The sequence below is a fragment of the Protopterus annectens genome, chromosome 4.part1 (genome assembly GCF_019279795.1).
Source record: "Protopterus annectens isolate FY-2018-M chromosome 4.part1, PAN1.0, whole genome shotgun sequence".
Classification (NCBI taxonomy): domain Eukaryota; kingdom Metazoa; phylum Chordata; order Ceratodontiformes; family Protopteridae; genus Protopterus; species Protopterus annectens.
Genome location: NC_056734.1, coordinates 190,034,491 through 190,058,377, shown reverse-complemented (window position 1 = coordinate 190,058,377; position 23,887 = coordinate 190,034,491). Strand labels below are relative to the sequence as shown.

Genomic DNA, 23,887 nt, shown 5'->3' with positions numbered 1-23,887 from the left:
TACGTCAGGGTACTAATGCGCATGACCGACGTCATATCCTCAGTCTTTTCTTGCCCCAGATGTCAGAAGACCCAAAAAGACAAGTCCCAAAACAACCTGCACCAAAAACATGTATAATATATATAACAATATATATATATATATATAAAATATAAGCATGTAAACTCACCTACACAACCACCCCTAACACAGACGGGAAGGAGGGAGGGTAAATTGGACTGCAGCAATGGAATCCTCGAACATCTACATTTATGGTAGGTACAAAACTGTACTATGTTCTTCGTCTTCCATTGCTGCAGTCCTGACTATTGGGTAGAATCCCAAAGCAGAGGTAAGGGAGGCTGGCAAATTATAAAGTAGTAGGAGCTGACAACATGCCTTGTAAAACAGCTGTGGCAAAACCAGCCCTAGTCTTAGAGTATAGAGGAAGGTGATAATGCCTAGAGAAAGTATGCACTGAACTCCAAGTAGCTGCTTCCAGAATATCATTAGTTGCCACCCCCCTTAGAAATGCTGTTGAAGTGGCAGCAGCCCTAGTGGAATGAGGCCTAATCCCAGCTGGAATCTCCTTGCCATGATGGGAATAACAAAATGCAATGCAAAAGCCAATCCACCTAGAAATAGTTTGTTTTGACACAGGCTTGCCCTGTGAACTCAAAGCAAAAGAAACCAGTAACTGCTGAGACTGCCTAAAATTCTTAGTCCTGCTCAAATAGTAACGCAATTGCCTGTGTACATCTAAAGTGTGCAAAATCTTTTCCCCTTTATTTTGAGGATCTGCAAAAAACGTAGGCAAATGAATAGTTTGGTTTAAAGCCACACTAGAAACCACCTTGGGCATAAAGGAAGGATTAGTACGTAATGATACCCTGTCCTTATGGAAAATCAAAAAAGGCTCTACTGCCATAAGGGCCTGCAACTCAGACACCCTTCTTGCAGAAGTAATAGCCAACAGAAAAGCAGTCTTCCATGACAAATATTTCAATTCAGCAGTAGCTGCAGGCTCAAAAGGTTGTAGAGTAAGTTTTTCCAACACAAAATTGAGATCCCAAGCAGGAGTAGGAGCTCTCGTGGGGGTCTTATATTCTTTGCCCTCTAAGAAACTGCTTGAACAAAGGATGCGAAAACAAAGGTGGGTCACAATCATAGTGAGCTGAAATTGCTGCAGCATGAATCTTTATGGAAGAGAAGGACAAACCTTTGTCCAATAATTCAGTAAGATATTGAAGAGCCACACTCAAATTAGGCTCTGAAATCTCCAAATTCTTTGCTGTACTCCAAAATAAAAATCTCTTCCATTTTTCTCGTACACTCTCCTAGTACTAGGCCTTCTAGCTTCCATAATCACATTTAAAACTTGTTGAGGAAGTTGAGACCTGCTGTGTTTCAACACAGAATATGCCAGGCTGTGAGATGAAGAGATTGAAGCTTGACATTGAGCAGATGACCGTCCTTCTGAGATAATAGATGAGGAATCAGAGGTAAAGGCCATGGAGGCTTCTTTACCAGACTCCGTAGAAGTGGGTACCAGTGTTGCCGAGGCCAATCTGGAGCTATCAAAATCATCCTTGGCCTGTCTTGTCTGACCTTTAATAGTACCTTTGGAAGAAGCGGTAGAGGTGGAAAGGCATACACATGAAGGTTTTTCCAACTGAAAGACAGAGCATCCACTTTCCAAGCTGTGTGATGAAACCCCTTTGTGCAATACTTTGGCAGCTGGTGGTTTAGTGGAGAAGCGAACAGATCTATGTCTGGAGTTCCCCATGACACTGTCAGTTTCTGAAATACATGAAGATCCAGTTTCCACCGTGGGGATCCATGATTTGTCTGCTTAACACATCTGCTAAGGAGTTCTGTGCTCCTGGCAGAAACCTTGCCTGAAGAGTTAGTTGCAAGCTTAGCGCAGTCTCCCATAAAATCATTGCTTGCCTGCATAGAGGATAAGAATGTGTTCCCCTTGCTTGTTGATGTACCACATGACAGTTGTGTTGTCTGTTAGAATCAACACCTGCCCTGGAAGAAGTAACTCCTTGAAAGCCATTAATGCAAACTGGACTGCTAACATCTCCTTCATGTTGATATGTAGATGCTGTAGTCCGGCAGGCCACTTGTCTTGTATCCACTTTCCATTTAGATGAGCTCCCCAAGCAATGTCCGAGGCATCTGTCGTTAGAATCTGACTCGCCTCTGGCCGGGTCACAGAGAGTCCCTTGTTTAGGTGACATTCCTGAGCCCACCACAAAAATTCCTTTTGAATGCAAGGTATTATTTGAATGACAGTGTCCAAATCCTGGCAGTGCTGTGTCCATACATTTTGAGATACCATTGTAGCTTCCTCATATGCAGTTTGGCATTGGGAAGCACCAGAATACAAGATGCCATGAACCCTAATGCTTGAAGGACTGTCCTTGCAGTCAGCACGGACTGATGAGATAGTTGATGGAAGTAAAGTGACAGACTCTTTTGTTTGTCCGGGGTTAAAAGGCCATCTGGGCTGCTGTATTCAGTCTTACACCCAGAAAGCACATGTCTTGAGAGGGTACTAGACTGGACTTTATTTCGTTCACAGAATACCCTAGGCATCTTAGCACTGCTATAACATATTCCAGATGCTGTAGAAGGTCTTCCTTTTCTTGAGCCAGAATCAGGCAGTCGTCCAAGTAAGGATAGATTTGAATTCCTTGAAGCCTGAAGTAAGCTATCACTGGAGCCAGAACCTTTGTGAATACTCTGGTCGCAGTAGATAAGCCAAAGGGCAATGCAGAGAACTGATAATGAGAATTTCCAGCTCGAAACCGCAGATACTTTCTGCAACTTAGCCTTATAGGCACATGAAGGTAAGCTTCCTTGAGATCTAAAGTTACCATCCAGTGATCTTTGCCCAGGAGAGGTAAAAGCTGTTGTAACGTCAACATCTTGAACTTGGGAATGTCCAAAAACGTGTTGAGGAGAGATAAATCCAAAATTGGTCTCCACGTGTTCCCCTTCTTTGGTACAAGGAACAGGCGAGAATAAAATCCTAGGCCCCTCTCTGACACAGGGACTGGCTGAATGGCCCCTATGTGAAGTAACTGTAAAACTTGCTTGTGAGCCTCTATTCTTTGTAGAGGAGGAACGTCTGGCATGCCTTTGAAAGGGGGCATCGTATGGAAATAAAATCTGTAACCGTGGTGAATGATATCCAACACCCATTTGTCTTGAGTAATTAAATCCCAATTTTCTTTGAAAAGAGACAGTCTTCCCCCCAAAGGAGCTGCCAGACGTGAATCTGCTGGCAGCTGAAGAAACAGGTCATTGGGTCTGTTTACGAAAGGACTGACCCCTGCCCTCACCAGAAGTCTGAGCAGGTGAACTCCCTGTTCTAGGCCGAAAAGAACCTTGAGCCCTGCCCCTACCACGTCTAGACCTACCCCTAGACTGAGAATCATAAGCAGGATATGTCCACCCCTTAGCAGGCCAATTTCTACTAAACTCTGGTGGCTGCACCTGCAAAAAATCTTTAACAGTTTGCATAGACTTAGCTTTGTCCTCCATTTTCTTTAAAACAGCTTCCACAGGCGAACCAAACAACACATCAGACTGTAAAGGAGCATCCAAAATCCTTGTCTTAACATGCTCAGCTAAATTCTGATCCTTCAACCAGGCATGCCTGCGAAGAACAGAGCTGGTAGCAGCCACCCTCGAGGAGGCCTGTACAGCATCAAAACCACATTGCAAAGAATGCTTACCCACTTGTTCGGACACATGAACCAAATCCAGCAACTCTTTACACTCAATACCTTCCGCCAAAGCATCCACCTTAGATTTCAATTGTGAAAGAAGGTAATTCTGATATTTTAACATGTGAAACTGACAATTCAAAGCTCTCATGGCTAGAGTGGAAGAAGTATACACTTTCTTTCCCCACCTATCCAAAGCCCTCGCCTCTTTATCAGTGGGGACAGGATTTTTAACCACAGAAGCTTTTACACCCTTAGGTCCCTGGGAAATAGTTTCTGGGTCCGCCCTAGGACTCTTAAACAAATATTTATGAGCTTCGGGCACCCTATAATACCTATCAGGCTTAACAGGAGCAGGAGGCAAAGAGTCCGGGTTCAAGGAAGCCTCTGCAAAAACATCTTCCACCACATTCAACACAGGAGGAATAGCTAAAGGCCTATGCTGGGGTAAAAACAAGAACTCCCTAAGCCTTTTCCTGGAGTCGGAGTAATCCTGGCCTTCCCATTTAAAGTGCTCCCTCATGGAATGCAAAGTCTCTGAAAATGAGAAATCCTCAGGTGGAGACGCTGTAGGAGTGGAATCATCCACATCAGAATCAGAATAGGTAGGATACTCCTGTAAATCTTCCACAGAAGATTCTGAAGCCTCAGAACACTGTTCAAAACTCTCAAACTCAGATTCCACCCTAGGCCTCTTATCAGGCGGGGGCATAGAACCCCTAATCAAAGTAATCAAATCTTCTGCCATCTTAAGCATATGTTTCTTAGGAACAGAACCTGAAATGGTAGGAGAAGCCCCCACTAAAGCTGAAGTAGGCCTACCTCTCATAGAAGTTTTGGCAACAGAAGGAGAGGCCCTAACTACCTTGGGAAGAGAGGGAAGAACAGTCACCTGAGAATCCCCCTCAGCCTGGCCTACCTCCTGAGAAGGCACATCCTGTAAGAGTATAGTTTCTGCCTGGGACTCCATGGAAACTCCTGGCAAAACCTCCGGCTCCACTGAGCCTTCCAAAGAACCGGCGTCCGGGACTGCCGGTTCCTCAACCCTAGGCTTCACTGTTTTATCCTTGCGCTTCTTGGAGGAGCGGGCCGGAGCATCCGACGGCATTTTGTAATTGCAACGCTTCCCAAACACTAACCTGGCACAGTCTAACCTCCTCTTAATAGTGCGTTTGTTAAACCTAGCACAAGAGCGGCAACCAACAACGCCGTGCTCAGGCCCTAAACAAGGTATACACAAGGTATGATAATCCCTATGAGGTATCTGTTTCCCACAAGAAATACAGTTATTCACTTTTTCTGACATCCGGTAAAATACTGAGGCAAGAAAACCAAAATGTTCCCCAACGGGTACTTAGCCAACTCTGTTTCGGTCTGAAACTCCGGTTTCGGAAATATTTCAGTACGCCAACCTGCACTCGCAAAACTGCTTCTGCATCGGACCATGCGGCAAAAAAGACTGAGGATATGACGTCGGTCATGCGCATTAGTACCCTGACGTACTGACGTCAGTCTAATGCGCCCTGACCGACGTCAGCCTTATACTCTGGTATTCGGGCCGACTGGGACGCGGACTATACCCAATAGTCAGGACTGCAGCAATGGAAGACGAAGAACATCTTCAAATTTCTGAAATTTAACAATAAAACTACCACTTAGCTTGAGAGCTTGAGAAACAAATCCAGTCACCATGAGCGGCAAACGAGATCTGGGGTCATGAGGGTAGAGCAGGGCATTATGGGTGAGGGGAGGAGCTGAGAGCTTGGATCCATAGCTGGAAAACCATGCCGGTTCGGATCCGATATCGGATCCATAACCCACAGGTTGCAGACAAATGAATCTCCTACTTCAGATTAATGGTTTAACTTAACCATGACAGTAAGGTCAGTCATTTCATCCAAAGATAGCCACATACCTACAGTTTTGACTGATTGTGGTAGAAGTAAAACAACGGCCATAGTAATTTATTTAAAGTTTGTTTCACAAACACACAGTAGTCAAAGTAAATTATTCTAATGTATTCCACATAAATGCACACTAGTTCTCTACTCCTGCAAAGCCAGACTGACTGATTAATCTGAGAGAATGACCAAAGGTCAGTCACTTTCAACACCTAAACCCATCTAACTAGCACTTAAAGTCTCATTGTTAAATGGGTACCCATAAGAAATCTGATTGTGATAAGAAAAATGGTCACTGCAATGTATTACAGCTTTGTGTCTTACAAACAGTAGCAAAAGTAATATATTCCAGTTGCTTCAAACAAATTACATTAGTTCTCCAAAGACAGACTAATTACCAAATAGCAACTGGGTCAGTCATTTTCATCTATAGTCAATGCTCAGGCATAAATAATTATAACCACATTGTTGACTGCGTACATCTCACATGCCTGACTGTAACAAAATAATGGCCACAGTGATGTATTCTAACTCAGAAGCACAAAAGGGGCAGTCAGACACATGAAAGTACATTCACTGCATACAACACCTGGTTACCTGCAAGAATTACAATGCAAAAAAACAAAAAAGAAAAAAAAATCAACTCAACCTACTGCCAGTTATGGAGTCACTTCTGTTTCCACTGTGGCAATTAAATACCTTTTATAGATTAAAACTTACAGGCTTTCTGATTTTTGCCATCCTAGGCAAGATCCAGACAATGAATCAGATTAATTTTCTAGATCAACAGTAGGACAAAGCTGAAAGACAACAAACTGAGTGTTCAGGTCAGGTCTACAGCACCTCCCCTATAGGCTGCAGCAGCCACACCTCCTCTCCACAGGGATGCTACAAACTGCTGCTGCCATTGCTTTTATTTACTTAAAGAAAATAAAACATGCTCTTTGGTTTATAGGTGTATTTTCTAGCTTAATTTCACCTGCTTCAACTCTCAGACATGATCCACATTTTCTTGTGCATTCTGTCTCAAGCTGATATTTTTTTCAGAGTTTCATTATTCACTTACTTATATAGCAAGATTTGTATACTCACTCTCTAACAAGTACAGGGTGGTCAGAAGTTAGCACACTTGGGACAATGAGTGAGACAGGCATTACACTGCTGCCAGTGAGAATGATAATAATGTCTGGGTGGTGGGAGGGGCCTGGCTCCAAAAGATAGTCAGACATACTTGTAAATGAAGCTGGATGAGAACATAGATTAAGAAAATGTGTATACTTGAGCTGTAATCTAGAGTCTTATTTGACCAGGCAATTAAAGTGGATCCAAATGTGGATCCATATTTTCTATCATTAGAATACAGAATTATTCCATACTGGATAACCCCAACTATATAACAGGTTACAAGACTAAATTTGTCCGGACATATATACACTGCAAAACTAACAGCCTCAAATACTGGCCTACTGGTAATGTGCTTTCCTTCATGGGTACAAAAAACAAAAAGCACCAAAATCAGGATTAAATGTGGAATTTAAAAGACTATTTCCAAACTAATTATGTGCATTGATAATTATACTCAAGTGCATTTATCTCATCAAACTTTTACAAAAAGGATATCAGACAAAGTCTCTTGTACATGTTTGTTGAGACGAAAGTGCTTACATATTTACTAGAATTATCATCTCACATCATTGACTGCGGTGGTGGTGCTGCGGTAGCGTTGTCACCTCACAGTAAGACGTTGTCCTGTTCGATTCTCAGCTACAGCGTCTTCTGTGTGGAGACATGCGTGAATGGGCGCACCTTCGTTAAAGGTTGTGCGTCAGGGCCGGCAACTCAGCATGTAAAAATCTACTGCCAATCATTAGCGGACCGGAGTTCTGCTGTGGCGACCCTAACCGGGAAAAGCCGAAAGACACAACAACATCATTTCACATCATTAGCTCATGGTATAGTCTTATTTTCCATAGTTGCTCTTGGTCTATATTTATTTATTTTTTTTCATTTTACATTTATTAACTGGGTAATGAGCTGGTCCAAGACCCTTTTTCAGTAACAATCATGAACAAATAGGCAAATACAGGGTACAATCACAAAACACATTACATCAGTAGCATCGAAAACTTGAAAGTACATATAATAAAGCATAGTAACAAAATTAATAAAATACACAGAAGGTAATAATCAACTATTTACATAATGATAAAAGCCATGTAACAAACAAAAAGACTGTTGGTATAAACCCAGAATGTATTCATATAATTTAAAAGGAGAGGCTGATGAATGCTTTGCAATTATAGATCGATGAGCAGTTCAAAAGTAAAGCCTTAAAGGTAAGTTTAAAAGTACAGACTCAATATTAACAGAAGGACATATAGCAGGAGTTAACCAGTAAGCATAAATGTTGGGGCAGTAAATCATTCTTTGAGTTGAAATATAGGATCTGAAATGCCCAGACATAGTAAAGCCTTACCAAGTTTAGTGTTACTGACTACAAAAAAGCAATTACTACAAAATGGAAATCAAAATGTAAGCCAACTGTAAATGAAACAGTGGTTATTGTTAAAGAGATAAAAGAACAGGAGGCTGGATCTTTTAGAAAAGGGAAGAAGCAAACTGCATAGAAAGGAATAGAACTTATGGAACAACACATGCAGAAAAATGTGAAATATTTCAGGAGGAGTGAGGTTTAAGGAAGGCAGGAAATTGAGCAATACATATAATGTTGCTGTTGAGAATTGTTAAAATAAAAATATATATGTATAATGAATGAAAATTATGAACGATTTTATTATGGTTTGCATTCTTTTAATATGTGTGTGTGTGTGTGTGTGTGTGTGTGTGTGTGTGTGTGTGTGTGTGTGTGTGTGTGTGTGTGTATCTACACGATTGTTTAAAACATGAAAATGTAATAATAATTTGTTTAAGAGGAAAAAGCATACTATAAGTAGAACTGGTCTTCCCTTGTGTCACTGTATATTTCTGAACAAGTTCTGACACATTTTCAGTTATCACAAGTAATTTATGCTATCTCCCATGGGAGACCAAATTACCAGTTAAAAATGTGCCATATTTTTCCACAAGGGATAACCTGACTCCATGGGATTGTGAAAGCATGGTGCATTGGAGGGATGCAGTGGATAAAAAACCCTACATGGGAGTTTGGGGAGAAGCCACCTTTTACAAAAAGGTTTCAAAAAAACTTGACAGACTGTAATGTTTGACCACTTGTAGGTAGCTATCCCCTTGATACTATAAAACTCCATTTGTAGATGTTTTGTTACATAATTTCTGTGTTTTGCAAGAGTCTTTCTGGTTGGGTCTTCTATGTATCCGCTAAGTTAGTTTTCTTTTGTGTTCAATAAGGCATTAGTTAAGTTAGATTACTGTAACATTCAGGAAAGCATCTATGACACAAGTAGAATTTATTTTGATCCCTTTATAATAAGATACATTTACAAATTTTATTAAATGGTAGGTGCAGATGCTACGAGAAAAGAGGACTAAATGTCTGCAGGCAACTCAGAGTTTAAATGACGTAAGTGGCTTTACCTTCAAATACAACATTAACTCCAAGTCACTTAATTAGGTTTTCTTGATCTATATATTTTTCTTCTCTATTGTATTTCATTAGAACCCTAAGGAAGGCCAAAACTGATGTTTATTGGCATACCAAGCCTGGTCAGTCTTTCTTTGCTCTACGGATGAACATCAAAAGTGATTTCCTCAAAAACTGGCAGTCAAAAAGAAGATCAACATTGTTTCTGAAATAAAAAAAGACATTTTTCTGTCCTCCATCTCCCACATGAGGCCTCATCAACTGCAACCTCATGTTTAAAATATAAAGAATCCTAATTTTGCCTTACCTTGGAGCAAATGCAAACCCCGTTTACAATCATTTGATCCAGTGGGAGCACACTGACGCCAAGTGAAGACACTTTGGCATCTTTTTCATCATGCTTTTGACTCTTAGATACCAAATTCAGCAAGCCCCCCCACAAACCCTGCCCAATTTTATAATGCTACAGAGGGTTACCTGACATGAGATACAGTACTGGCAGTCACTATCAGTAATGGGGGGAGTAGATAAACTCTGACAAAGTGTGTTTTTTCAACTCTCTCATCTCATAACAGTGAATACACTGTTTGGACATACTTTGGTTAACCATTCATACGACAGTGTTTTAGGTTTTGGTCCCTCAGCTACCCAATACAAGTTACACAGCACTACAACTGGATGTAACTCATGACCAATGCGTTCTACAAATGGACGTATCTCATGACCAATACCTCCTACAAATGGACGTATCTCATGATCAATGCTTTCTTATCCTGCCCCTCCATCTTGAAGCTTTCTACTGATGAGAAGCTATTAAATTATTAATGACCTAAATGAGTAACAATAACAGTTTTACTTCTGTAGGAAAAACACTTCTAGACTAAACTAAAATGTTACTGTTGGCTAAAAAATACTACTACAAACAGAAATATGTTTCCACTTCCTCTACTACAACTCTGCAACAACTACAACTCTGCAACAACCTTAGGGAGCATTAACAAGTGCTAATGGCTTACAAGCTAATTAAACTCCAAACCATCAGATTTTAGGAAGTGAGTGCCTTGGTTACAAATTATCAGTCTGACTACGGACCGATCTAAAACCTTATAACTAAGAACCATTTTTCTGTACTTAAGAACTATTCAGTCTGGCTCGATAACATCTGGCATGTTTTATAAACCTCAACAAATTCCAAATCATATCAGTTGAGGCCATGGTGATGCAGCGGTTAGCACTGTCTCCTCACAGCAAGAGGTTCTCCCGTTCGATTCCTGGCTGGAGCACCTTCTGTGTGGAGTCTGCATGTCCTCCCCATGGTCGAGTGACATAAAAGACATGCAGGTAGGTGTGTGCGTGAATGGGTGTGCCTTCTTTGAAGGCTAGGTGTCGGGCTGGCAACTCGGCACCGTAAAAATCCACTGCCAAGTATCAGCAGACTGGAGTTCCACTGTGGCAGACCCCTAACCGGGAAAAGCCGAAAGACATTATTTTTATCAGTTGTATGTACATTTCTAACAAACCTTTTTTTTTCCCTTCCCTTCTGCAGCCCTTGTGAACAATATGCTTTGTTAAACTGTTTAATAAAGCAGATCAAATAAACAAAGTTGTGGTACTGCTCAGTAGTAGATACAGTTTGTGTATTTAAAAATTCAGCAGTTAAATCAACTGGTCTGGGGACCCTTTCCAGCCACAATCTGATTCACAAAAGCAAATACAGGAGATATTACAACAATACAGACCAACATACAACAGCATAAACATGTTATTTCCAATATGAAATCAGTTATATGTTGGAAAATGTATAAGAAAATACAAGAAAGTTCCACAAAGCATAAGGTAATATGCTGAGTAACATTCTGAACAGCAAACAACAGGCTGGTACAAGTAACTGCAGTATAACGAGTTGCTGTCCGAAGTTTTACCCACGTGTGCACTGATTTATAATTGATAGAGTAAGGAATTATATAGAGAAACAGCACAATACTCCCATGCAGAATCACACAAGTAGTCAAAAGATATAACATAAAATAAAATAAAAAAAAATTACCTGTATGCTGCCCAGGTTACTATGCATTCACACCATCAAGCAAAAGGAAGCTCCAGGCCTGCAGAGCACAAAATAATGTCTGATTAATTTCTACTAACAGAGGGTGTGCAAATGAAATAGTATTCTTAGCAAGGAAATAAACTTGGTTACAACTGCTACCCAAACAACATCGGAAATTACTTATTTGTATTAATAATACAGATAATTTAACATAAAAATTAAAGGACAAATGGTACAGATATTACTCAGTATTACAACTGCTAGTTCTAAAACTCTATACAACAAACTAGAGAATATCTGTAATGGAGCAGAATAACAGTGGATCCTATTTACCATCCCTGCATGAAACACCAATTTGTTTAGTTTCAGGAATATTGTAAGAAGCTTCAACAGACTGCATTTCTTGTGCGTGTTCGGAGGTGCCAGCACAGTTTTACAAACTATATATGTAAATATCACTGCCCTTCCATACCCTCTATCAGTCCTGGCTCTCTGGCCAGTAGCTACTTATCATCCTCTCCCTGCTCTTAAGGACTGACGTACTCCTTCAGCACATAAAAACTATCTTCTGCTTGGAAAAAGTCATATGTGGCATTCTTTACAGTACATTGTTCGACAGAAACACTTTTCATACATTTGAACATGAAGCAAGAATACAAAAAAATGCAGCAAAAGTTAGTTACCACATAAAAGTTAAAGTGCAATTGCAGGGAGAATCCAGACAGTTCTGGCCAACCAATAAAAGCCTTAAATGTCAATAAGGTATTCCCAAAGACTACTAAACAATATAAATAGCAATATGCTACAGGATTATCAAAAATGTTCTCTCTTCTCCATCAGTGTAAGAAACTCATATTTTACAAAGTAAAGAACGGTATTCCCACAGTCCAACTTCATACCTATCTTGAGGTTCCTGCTTTCCATTTTATGGCCATCAACCATAAACAGGTTCTTGAAGTACGAGACAAAACAGACTTCAATTTCAACCTCTTCATTCATATGATACAACCAAAATTCCTGAAAATGAGGACAAGTGTTTTACAAGCCACTAACCTATTACTCACCACAAACAATAAATTACTCAAAGTTTCAGATAGGTTACAATCATACCTCTAACAAAGGTTCAAACACTTTCAGAGGATACCCAAAACCAAACTCCTGCTCTCTAACCAACATCTTAGGGAAAAAATGCAGAAGACCAAGACATTAGACTCTATCCAAAATGTGACATATTTACTTATAAATAGCCTGCATAACAGTCAATGCCATCTACCACCTTACTAATCAAATCCTTACGAATAAGGACAAAAGCATGTGCACAAGTACATACTCTTATTTTTAATTTCTCTAAGTCTGCTGGGTTTCCAAACACCATGACAGGAATGAACCGCATTCCTAAGTCAAAGTATGATTAAAGTTTATGAAATTAGTACTGTTTCGACCTTTGATGTTAACCAGTAAGGACTCCTCCTGCAATTCATACAAAGTTACATGTATCGGTAACTTATCGAAGGACGACTGTAAATTCTTTTTATAAGACCTGTTGCTCCTACTACTACTGGAACTGTCTGGGTATCTTTCTTCCACATTACCCTCGTTTCAGCCTGCAAATCATGGTATTTTATGACTTTGTGTCTCACTGTATGCAAGACATTGTAGTCGCTAACTGCAGTAATTTTAAATGATCGATGCTACTTTGGTCTTCTTTTCATGGACTATACCTCTTTTTTTCGCATCTATTTTCTGAATGGTTGGTAATGGGTGATATGTGATGTAAACTTAATTTTCTATAATGCTTTATGGCTCATGTTTCCAATTATTTCAGCTACTTCAACATTACAATTTTTGCACAATCACAAAATCAACAGTCTTACCACATTATTATGCCTTTCAGTATGGAGTCCTTCTACCATTAGTACATCACAACCAGCAACAAGATGCAAGACTGTTTCCAATTAGTATATATTTTGTGTGTGTTAACCGGGATAGTTCACCGGCCACATGTCCATTTTCAGTGGAGGCCCGAGAGAAAAGCTCCACACACAATAACAAGTAATATAAAATACAAAACATACCAAGTATACAAAGAAAAATACATACAAAGTGCAGAGAGTCTTAATAGTAGTATGTACATACATAGGAAACACGATTAGTAAGATAAAGAAATAACACAGTAATAGAGTCACTAATCTAAATGAAATAATAAAAAACATCAAGCATCAAGATCATTGCTGGAGAGATGTGTAAAACAACAGCTTCATAAAGATTATTAGAGTCAAATCCATAACATCAATCTATTTTGGTTACATTGTATGTAATTTATACAGTCATTAAGCATAGTCCTTACCATTAATCATGAGGAGTATGAATAGAAAGGTGGAGGAGGGTCCAGCTTAGGAAGGGTCTAGCCTGGTTCTGTTTTACAAAGCCTATATTTATCAACTTCTCCCACACATTCAATTGATTTTGTAAACCAACATGCACGTAGTCCACTATCTTGGCCCGACAACCTTTCGTCTTTTGATTTAAACTGACCTTTCCTTAACCCATCCTGAGTTTAATCCTGAACATGAGATTCTTCCAAGACTTTTCTGTACTTACAACTATATTTATGCATTTTCCCCATTTCTTGCCTTCTCATCTGATCCTTCACCTTATATTCTTTTTGTTTTTTTTGGCACATTCAGTTGTTGCCTGATTTTTATCTACTTCTGATTCGACTTCCATTCCCACTTGACACTAACATGCTTCTGCTAAGCTAAGCAGGGAAGTAATCTTAGACTTGTTCTCCTCATGTTTCAAAACTTTCACTACATTTGGGTCTTGTGAGGTCAGCAGATACATATGCAGTCCTATGACTGCAGATCTATACATGTAAATCAATTTTGAGAAGACCTATACTCCTTCAGAACGGAGAATATATAGTCTTGGTATACACTCATTTTTATAAATCATTTGATAAGCATGAAGCATCTTTCCAGCTTTCCTGTCCAACCGATCCAATACCTTTTGGAGGTCAGTCAATCACTCCACAGCTGCAAGCCATGACAAGAAGAGCAAACTGGTTTACAGCTTGGACTTTGTTCCTAGATGTCAGTGCTGTTTTTGGTACTAATTTTAGTCTTCTAAAATATTCCTAAATTTTATTTGCATTTGCTCATGTTTTATTATATCTCCTTCATCAATTCCCAAATATTTATACACTCATTCTTGTTCAAGGTCTTTTATATCACATTCTTGTCCCAAACTGATATTACTTGGTGTTGTAGCTTTCCTACTTTAAAGGTTGATTTTGCACATTTATCAAGCCCAAATAACATTCTTATATCATCAGAAAAAGTTCTGACAACTTGCAGTCGTGCTTTCAGTTCCTCATCTGTTGAGCTAGATAGTTTTAAATCATCCACAAAAAGAAGATGAGAAATCATTACACTTTTTTTTTCTTTGGAGTCAAATTGCAGCCATAACCTAATCTGTTAAGAAAACAGCTTAATGGGTTAAGGGCAAGATAAAAACAGCGGTGACAAAGAGTCACCCTGGAATATCCCCCTTTGAATTTTTATCCCTGGAATAATAATTTGTCCTTTATCATGGCTTAACTGCAAAGTGGTTTGCCACTAAAGCATGGTCGCTGTAATGTAATTGATCAGTGTAAGGTGTATCTTGTACATTTTAAGCACTCATTTCCATGAATGTGGGATACTGTCAGCTGCTTTTTTTGTAGTCTATCCATGCCATACTTAGACTCTTCCCCAGTTTACAGTTCTCCATTATGACTTTAACAACACATGATCTTTCGTTCCACATGATAGGACTTTTTGATAATCTTTGTTCTACTACCATGATCGAGTTTTCTTCTAAATGACTATAAAATCTGTCGGCATCAATTCCAGTGTATAGATTATATGTTGTTAGAAGGTAAGTTATTGGTCTATAGTTTTTAGGATAGCTTGCAGGTTCACTCTTAGGAGTATTGTTTTTCCTGTTGCTAACCAGGTTGGTGTCTGTTCTGGGTGTGCATATAAATAGTTCTTGCACATAAATCTTCATGTAAAGATGTTAATACTATATACTGCATCTGGGCATGGGTTTTCCAATCAGGAGCTTTTCTTAACTTTGTTTCAATCTCTCTGGACGTTACTTCATCCCATTTCATATCTTTTACATTTGAACTTCTTATAGTTTATTTTACTTTTATCCATTCAGCATCTCTGTTATGTTCCACAGGATCTTCATAGATATTTTTCCAAAGGGTATGTATTTCTTCTTTTTTTGGTGGTGTTTCAATTCTCTTTTGCCTGGTTTCACAGTTCTCTATAAAACTTTTTTTGAGTCATTAATAAATTGTTTATCTTGTACTTTTCTTTTATAATTTTCTACATCTCTTATGCACATTACTGTATATACTAATATTGTACTTGGGTACAATACTATCCAAATACTCTTCTTAACCATAATATTCTCAACCTCTTAGTGAAATGACAAAATTTTTATACATAACTGCTGCCTGTACAATCCACTAAGTTGCACATGTGCTTTCTCTTTAGTAACTTCCACCTCAGTTAAATCTTAGAATATGTACAAATGTAACTACTGTTTGTGCATAAATGTAACTACTCTGTGTTTGACTGGAAATGCAACTACTCTGTGTCTGACTGGAACTTCGTATAATGCAATATAAGCAAATGGGGCTATTTTCCCAGGGCCTCTGCCGATGGGTATTACCCAGTCAGACTTTCCCAGCAACCAAAGACAAATAAATAAATAGTTTTTCTGCCTGTGCTGATATTTTTAGTTTATTTGAGACCGATCAGGATCTATCATGCACTGGTGCTGTGCATTCCTTTTATCACATCTATCTTTCTGAGTATTTTTGTTGACCTGTTCCCTCTTCTATACTCTTCTAACAGTGACACTTCTTGTCTTAACTAATTTACAGTTTTCTCTATTTGATACTTCCATGGTGGCATTTGAATTCTCCCATTTTGCCTAACTGCTCTGTGTTTTTGTGGCAAGACTTTATCCGTTATTAATTTAGCTGCACAATAATATATCTTATTTACTTCTGTTCTATTGCATGAATCTCTATGAACAGTCCTAATTACTGTGTTCATTTCTTTTACCAAACTTCTAACTTCTGGGGTTTTATTGACTTTCTCTAGTCTACTTCTTTCATTAATCTTAATACATCTATCCATCTCTACTTCTTTCATTAATCTTAATACATCTATCCATCTCTATTAAATCAAGCAACTCTTCCTGTAGATCATTTTCTTCTAAACTTAAGACATGTTCTTTGCTCTCCATTTACTGTGGGCATTCCACAGAAAGTTCCAGAGCATCCTCCTGTGCAACATTTTCTTCAGTTTCATCCTGTGTCATCCGTTACTCCCGTTACTCTTTCACATGGGAAATCAAAGGCCTATCACTCCATAACATTAACCAAGTCAGGGTTGCCGCAATTTCCTGTTCCTTCCCTTGTTGTGCAACTCCAACTGAACTTTTGCACTGGTTCCCTATGGAAACCTCCAAAGTATCTTCATATGACTACAAGTTTTGGAAAGTGAAGATTTCACAGAATCCAAATTCATGAAGGCAGAAACAAGACCGCTTTCACTTAAAAGTACTTCCTTTGACCTACAGGTATGATGTATTTGTATAGATTTGAAGAATTTAGGTGTTTAGCCTCTAGCAGGCACCTGGAGTGTACCATGTGGTCTGTTATCCTGTACACCATGTGCAACCTGAAAGTAAATGCTGATCAAGCTGGCTAAACGTCATCTGTGAACTACTACTTATCTAAGCATCCATCCCAAATATGACATTTTACAAGATGTCAAACTTAACTGCATTTGAGAACTGCTGCAACTATGTCCATTAGGAAACCCCTCTGTCCAGGGCAACATCTGAGAACTAGAATTTGTGGACCCAGAAGTACCCAGCTTTATTCCTAACTGTACCTGGAGCACACCTACAAGTATGCCTGTTGTATAAGAATAACAGCTGAAGGTATATATTATATCTGAGTTTCAAAATGAATGAGATAACATTGCTGTGATGAGACAAGTTTCAGCGTTACTGTAACCAAGGGAAAATCTGACACATCTCAATCTTTTGTTCTTGAAAAAGGCACAAGATCTAAGAGACTCTACTAATGTTTATGTTACTTAAAGAATCAAGCTATAGTCTATAAATAGGCAATTTATGTAATTCATACGTGTAAGACAGAATAACGTACAAATATCACTGATGAGCAATCAAGGGGCAGAAAATAAAATAAGAATCAGTTTTAAATCAAACTGTCTGAGAAATACAAAGAAACCTAAAAAGTTAGAAAATCATGCAGAAAAAAGTTTGAAATCTGTAATGTCGCTTGTAAGATGGAAAAGCAAGGATACAGTAAAATGGGTAGCAAGGAACTGCCACAGATCAACTAAGAAAAGCATAGAAGAGTGCCATTGAGAAGTACTGCACAAGTTGTGGCAGTGATAATTTCAAAACAAACGTTTTGCATTTAGCTAAACCTACAGAAGTAGAGAAAAATGAAACAGTTTTGCCAAGTATGTAAATTGAAAAATATGTTCTCAGCTGAACAGAAGAAATCAGACAGGAGTCCCTGTGGACTACGATGTTTGCGGATGACATTGTGATCATACCTCTCAACCTGGAAACATCAAAAATCTGGACAAGGCCCATAAAAAATAGGCACAAATCTGTACGCTGACTAACATCTAATTTGCATACATAATTGTGTAACCCCGCCCACACCAATGGAATTATGGGATACCAACTTTCAAACGCAAACTGAAGAACAGACAACCAAAATATGGCACCAGAGTCCCCCTGCAGCCATTCCAATGTCCCATTACCTGGCTATTTCGCCCCATTTGCCATAAACCCTAATGTGTGCATACTGTTTTACTTCTACAATGATTATTTGGATTTTATTTTTACATCTTGCAGCACAACAATGCACAAACACTAACAGACATCTACTAAACAAAGCAATACTGTTTCACAATGAAAACAGACTTGGCATTAAAACTTCTCTGCCCTTGAAACCACATTCATTGAAATAGCATTGAAACCGACACCACATCCAAAGAAAATACATCTGGTCAGTGGTGGATAAAGATTACCTTTGGGCTATTTTCAAATCACTGGCCCCTTTGGGCTGTTTTCAAATCACTGGCCCCTTTGGGCTGTTTTCAAATCACTGGCCCCTTGCACACAAAACAAGAAATATACATGTGTTCTTTTCTTTGATACACCTTCCTGACTTTATTAAGTTGTATCCCTTTTATAATACAGCACACTTGTTAGACAGAGCACATTTTAAATTTGTTTGAACATTTTTCCAGTACGCTGTACTGTAGGCAATGAAACAAAATGCATGAACCAATAATGACAAAACAGCCCAATTCAGAACACTCCCATCATAAAAGTCTACTTCCACACCCACACTATAAATAGAATGACAGTAGTGTAAAGCCATAGGCATCTTGTACAGCTTCTCGCACTTATTTTCAATTTCAGTTTTTCTGGGGTGGGGGGGCAAAAGGTCAAAAACCAGGGACACATTTTAAGAATTGCTTGTATAATTTTGGAAAGTTGTTAGAATAAAATGTGTTACCACCATGCATTTCACTGGCAAGTCTTGAAGCCAGGACCCAATGCACTACAGTCAGAGCAACATACCAATATGCCAAATCAGCAGTTTCCTGAAAAATAAGAAATGAAACTTAATGGCTATCATTTAGTTCTCACTTCTCAGCATAGCTCTCAAACTCTTAGCACAAAAAACCTGGACAAAGCCAGTAATGGGGCAATACCAATTCAGTTCTCACTTCTCAGTCACCATAACTCTCAACCTCTTAGCATAAAAACCTGGACAAACAAACCAATAATGGAGGAATACAAATTCTGTTCCCACTTCTCACCATAGCTCTCAACACTTAGCACAAAAATCTGGACAAAGCTAACAAGTGGTGGTGGCTAGGGACTTTAGGCTCTTTTTACCCTGTACTGAAGGTACAGGGCTTGAGCCTGAATACTTCTAGCCACCAGGTGTATTAAATGAGGGCATTTACACACACACACACACACACACACACACACACACACACACACACACACACACACACACACACACAGACACAAAACACCTTAGCAGCTAGAAATAGGTACCAGTCACAAAGAAGCATAATGGTAAATGAAGAGTAATAATTATCACCTATCAAATTTGTTTGTACCTTGCCAGACAAAAATAACATACTCTTCCTGTAACCTTGGACTCTCTATGTTAACCAGGTAAGCGAGGGGACGACCTGGGAACAGTCTGGTTAAGTGATTTGCTCAGAGCTGCACAGTAGGCAAATGGAGATGAAGGGAATCAAACCTGTACTCTCTTGTCAACAGAAAGCAGCTCATTAACAGTTCAGAGTCTTCATCCTTAACTGCCAGACTTTTCAGAAAAAAAATGGAATGATTTTAACACTTAAAAAAGCATGCACTGTATGTGCCATTTGGGTTGTAGAATCATAAAAATAGTCTTTGTGTAGGTACAATTAATCTGCATATCCATAAAAAGTCTCTTAGAGAATATAGTACAAAAACATACACTCTATTGGAAACATACATGAAAAACAATTGGTTTAGATGCTGTTCCCCACTGTTCCAAAGATCTCTTTGTAAAACACCTGCATGTTATCCTTTTAAAAGATTTTCTGCCAGAATAATTAGGACTGCTTTTTTTTTTTTAAAGGGGTCTTAACTTTTAGACTTGCACCTTTCAGTGAAAGCAAGGATCTCAAATCTTTAGCTAATAGGCACTGAAATAATGAGGATACTTGTGAATGCTCAGCAACAGAATAGTACAAGTGGAATAGAATGAAATACCTGTCCCAAATAGGAATAAGGCTGAAAACAGCAGTACATGAACAAGCAGGGCCATCCCACTGCAGTCATACCGGCCCTGGCAGTGAGGAAAGGGACACCTCCACTTCTTTAAAGGAGTGTTTCAGTACCATGGTTGGTGACAAAGCCATAACAAAGCTTAACAGATACCACCTGCGGGCTCACTGAAGTCATGATGAATTAACAGATAAGAGACAACGCACAGCAAAAGTGAAACCTCCACCCTCCCATCTGATATTTTTTTAAAACATGAATGTGAGCTCATAGGAAAATCAAACCAGTTTACCCTGACAGGCTAGTTTAACACTCTACAGTCTCCACGGTAACACCAAATCAGTCAGGTTAGGGTCTTTCAGCTTCACTCGTAAATGAGATACGAGTTTCCTGTACAGATAACTCTTTTCTAAATGTACCCTTACTAAAACACTAAAAGATGATATAAATCTAAGTCAGTGACTAGCAGTCAGGAAGTCCTGGATTGCAAAAAATCCATTACCTACCACTCATGAGTCAAGGCAAATGCCAGATGCGGGACTTTTGCCCTGCTCAACATAAGTAACGAGCACAGCGCTCAGAGTTGATCACTCAAGTGTCTCAAACTTGAAAGCATTTTCTTGCAGATTCAAAACGGTATGCAATGCAAGAGTGAGTTTACTCTATACTCAGAGTTGCATCATCGCCATTTAAGCCACATTCACTACATTTCTATTACACAGACACACACACAAGCATACACACAAAACACACTCTCTCTCACACACACACACACACACACACACACACACACACACACACACACACACACACACACACACACACACAGTTCCTTACTTGTTCCCGCTGCCGTTCCAACTTCTGAACATAAATAAAACAATCCAAGAGTGCTGCCCAGACTGATTGCTTGCAGCCTCCGGCCCGCCGATAATCCTCATTAGAAAACTGCTGTCCATTCCCGCTCGCATTTGACCAGCCGGAAATGTGCATGATGTGAGCTCCTTGAGCTCAATTCCGACTGGCTGGTAGGCCTGATTGAGCTGACGTCATTGCGCACGTGATGACATCAGCTCAAACAGCGCGAAAACTTTTAAAAATTTAGAAAACAGAAAAAATCGGAAATGAAGGAGTGCCACTCGGGAATCGTGGCACCCCTTCATTTGGACCCCAAAACTCGGTAAAAACCGAATAATTCGGTACTGTTGGGAGGTATGATTGTGATCTGTAGTGAGAGTAGGGAACAGGTTAAGGAGACCCTGGAGAGGTGGAAATATGTACATCTCTACAGAGGAGAGGAATGAAGGTCAGCAGGACTATGACAGAATATATGTATGTGAATGAGAGGGAGGATAGAGGAAAGGTGATGATGCAGGGAGTAGAGGTGGCGAAGGTGGATGAGTTTAAATACTTGGGATCAACAGTTCAGAGTAATGATGAGTGTGGAATAGAGATGAAGAAGAGAGTGTAGGCAGGGTGGAGTGGATGGAGACAAGTATCAGGAGTGATTTGTGACAGATGGGTACCAGTAAAAGTGAAAGGGAAGGTCTACAGGAGGGTAGTGAGACCAGCTATGTTATATGGGTTGGAGATGGTGGCATTGACAAAAAGGCAGGAATCAGTGCTGGAGGTGGCAGAGTTAAACATATCAAGATTTGCACTGGGTGGGACAAGGATGAACAGGATTAGGAATCAATATATTATAGGGTCAGCTCAGATTGGACAGTTTGGAGAAGCCAGAGAGGCGAGACTGCATTGTTTTGGAAATATGCTGAGGAGGGATGCTGGCTATTTTGGGAAAAGGATGCTAAGGATGGAGCTGCCAGGTAAGAGGAAAAGAGGAAGGCCTAAGACAAGGTTTATGGATGTGGTGAGTAAGGACATGTGAGTTGTTGATTTGACAGAGCAAGATGCAGAGGACAGGAAGAAACTGAAACAGTCTCAGCTGAACAGTGTACATGGCATCCAATAAAACCAGAGTCATAAAACTCCACTGTTTGAACAAAAGCTACAAAAAAGATAACTCAACTTCATGCAATTAAATGCTGTCAGTTATGGCATGAGCAATATATTCATCCAGGTAATTTGGTAAATTAAGCTTAATGAGAAAAGTTCTTACCAGTGTACCTTTAATTCATACAGATTTTGAGACTGCTGTTTGTTATATTGTCATCCTCTGCAGAATTTCAGTGAGCTGCTCAACAGATAATTGAGGGAATCAAAGGTGTTGCTAATAAAAGTGGTGGCATAATAAAATACAGTCAGACCTGAAGGAGAACATAATACCAGAATTGCTCAGTTACTGAACAGACTGATGCAGAACAACCTCAAGCTGAACAAAAGTAAAAAATAACATAAGGGTTTAGTGTCTGAAGACCTTGATACCAAACAGTAAAGAAGAAAGAGCAGTAGTGCAAATGCCACCTCTTCAAAAGAACATACAGGCTTCCAAGAGTTTTTTGTTTTTGAATGGTGCAGATTCTTTCAAAAATGTTTTTATTCTGCATTTGTCACATGTTAATTTGACGTAAAAAATGTAGCACAAGATATAGAATGTTACTGAATAAAAGAGACAGAATAGAGTTGCAAAGTACTTAAACATTTAGTAACTGAAGAGCAGACACCAAAAAATGTTGATATGATTAAGTCAATGAGGTTATAAGCAAATACCAGACAGAAAAGATATGCTACAGTGACCCTGTAAAAAAAAAAAACTAAAATAGTTACTTTTACAGAATGCCAGAAACAATATTTTCCAGACAGAAAAAGAGCAGAGAGTCTTGCATCATAGTTACTACTTGGCATCTGATCAGGTACATCATTTTTCAGCTATTGCAGATCCCAGTACTTGTTACTCCTTTCTATAAGGGATTAAACAAACAGGCTTGGAGTGAATTTATTTTATTTTATTTATTAATTTATTTAACATTTGTTGACCGGGAAAGTCCAACTAGGTTCCACAGATCCTGTTTTCAGAGGAGGCCCGGGGAAAAACGCTCCAGAAGCTTGTCTTTAGAATGTGGGAGGAAACCGGAGTACCCGGAGGAAACCCACGTGAACGCAGGGAGAACATGCAAACTCCACACAGAAGGCACCCCAGCCAAGAATCGAACCGGAGAACCTCTTGCTGTGAGGCGACAGCATTAAGTGCTGCACCACTGCGCCGCCCATACGCATTATAGATAACCATCCACTCCTTTCTATAAGGGACTAATTGAACAGGCTTGGAGTAAATTTATAAGTAACCATCCACTCATCTAGGATGCGTTTGAAGAGGGTTAGGAAGCTTCTTTGTTTAATACAAAGGGGGAGTATGTTCCAAAGGACAGGAATTTTGAGAGAAGCATTTATTCCTTAGCTTTAACATATGTTGCAGTAGTGTTTATGATGTTACAAGTTTTGCGGACATGAAGACTACACAGAAGGACTGCATCATTTGAGGACTTTTAGGCTAAGTAGAGGGCATGCTGTAGTACTCTGTAAAATACCAAAATGTGAGACAAGGCTTTAAGGCACTCTGTGTAGCTCAGAAAGCCCAGGCCTTTTATTTTCTTATAGGTTCATAGGTAGGTACTAGGCTATCGGCCCAAGGGCCTACGTAAGACTAGCCAGCAAGGTACCATAGCTTACGCCACCCAAGAAAGTTATTTTCCTGTGCCACTGTCCAGCAGAGACACAGAAGTGATCCCCGGGGTGTATTTCCTATTTCTCATCCACTCATCAAGATTTTTCTTGAAGAGTGCCAATGAAG

The 23,887-nt window shown here is 39.4% G+C and overlaps 1 long non-coding RNA gene across 1 annotated transcript in view; it reads right to left on the bottom strand.

Annotated features, from left to right (window-relative positions):
- The window catches only part of LOC122800811, a 465,861-nt gene that overhangs the window by 360,213 nt on the left and 81,761 nt on the right, over positions 1–23,887 (bottom strand). Inside the window, exon 2 of the long non-coding RNA XR_006364645.1 lies at positions 11,230–11,287. This is a non-coding gene — a long non-coding RNA (uncharacterized LOC122800811). The remainder of the gene's footprint in view (positions 1–11,229; positions 11,288–23,887) is intronic.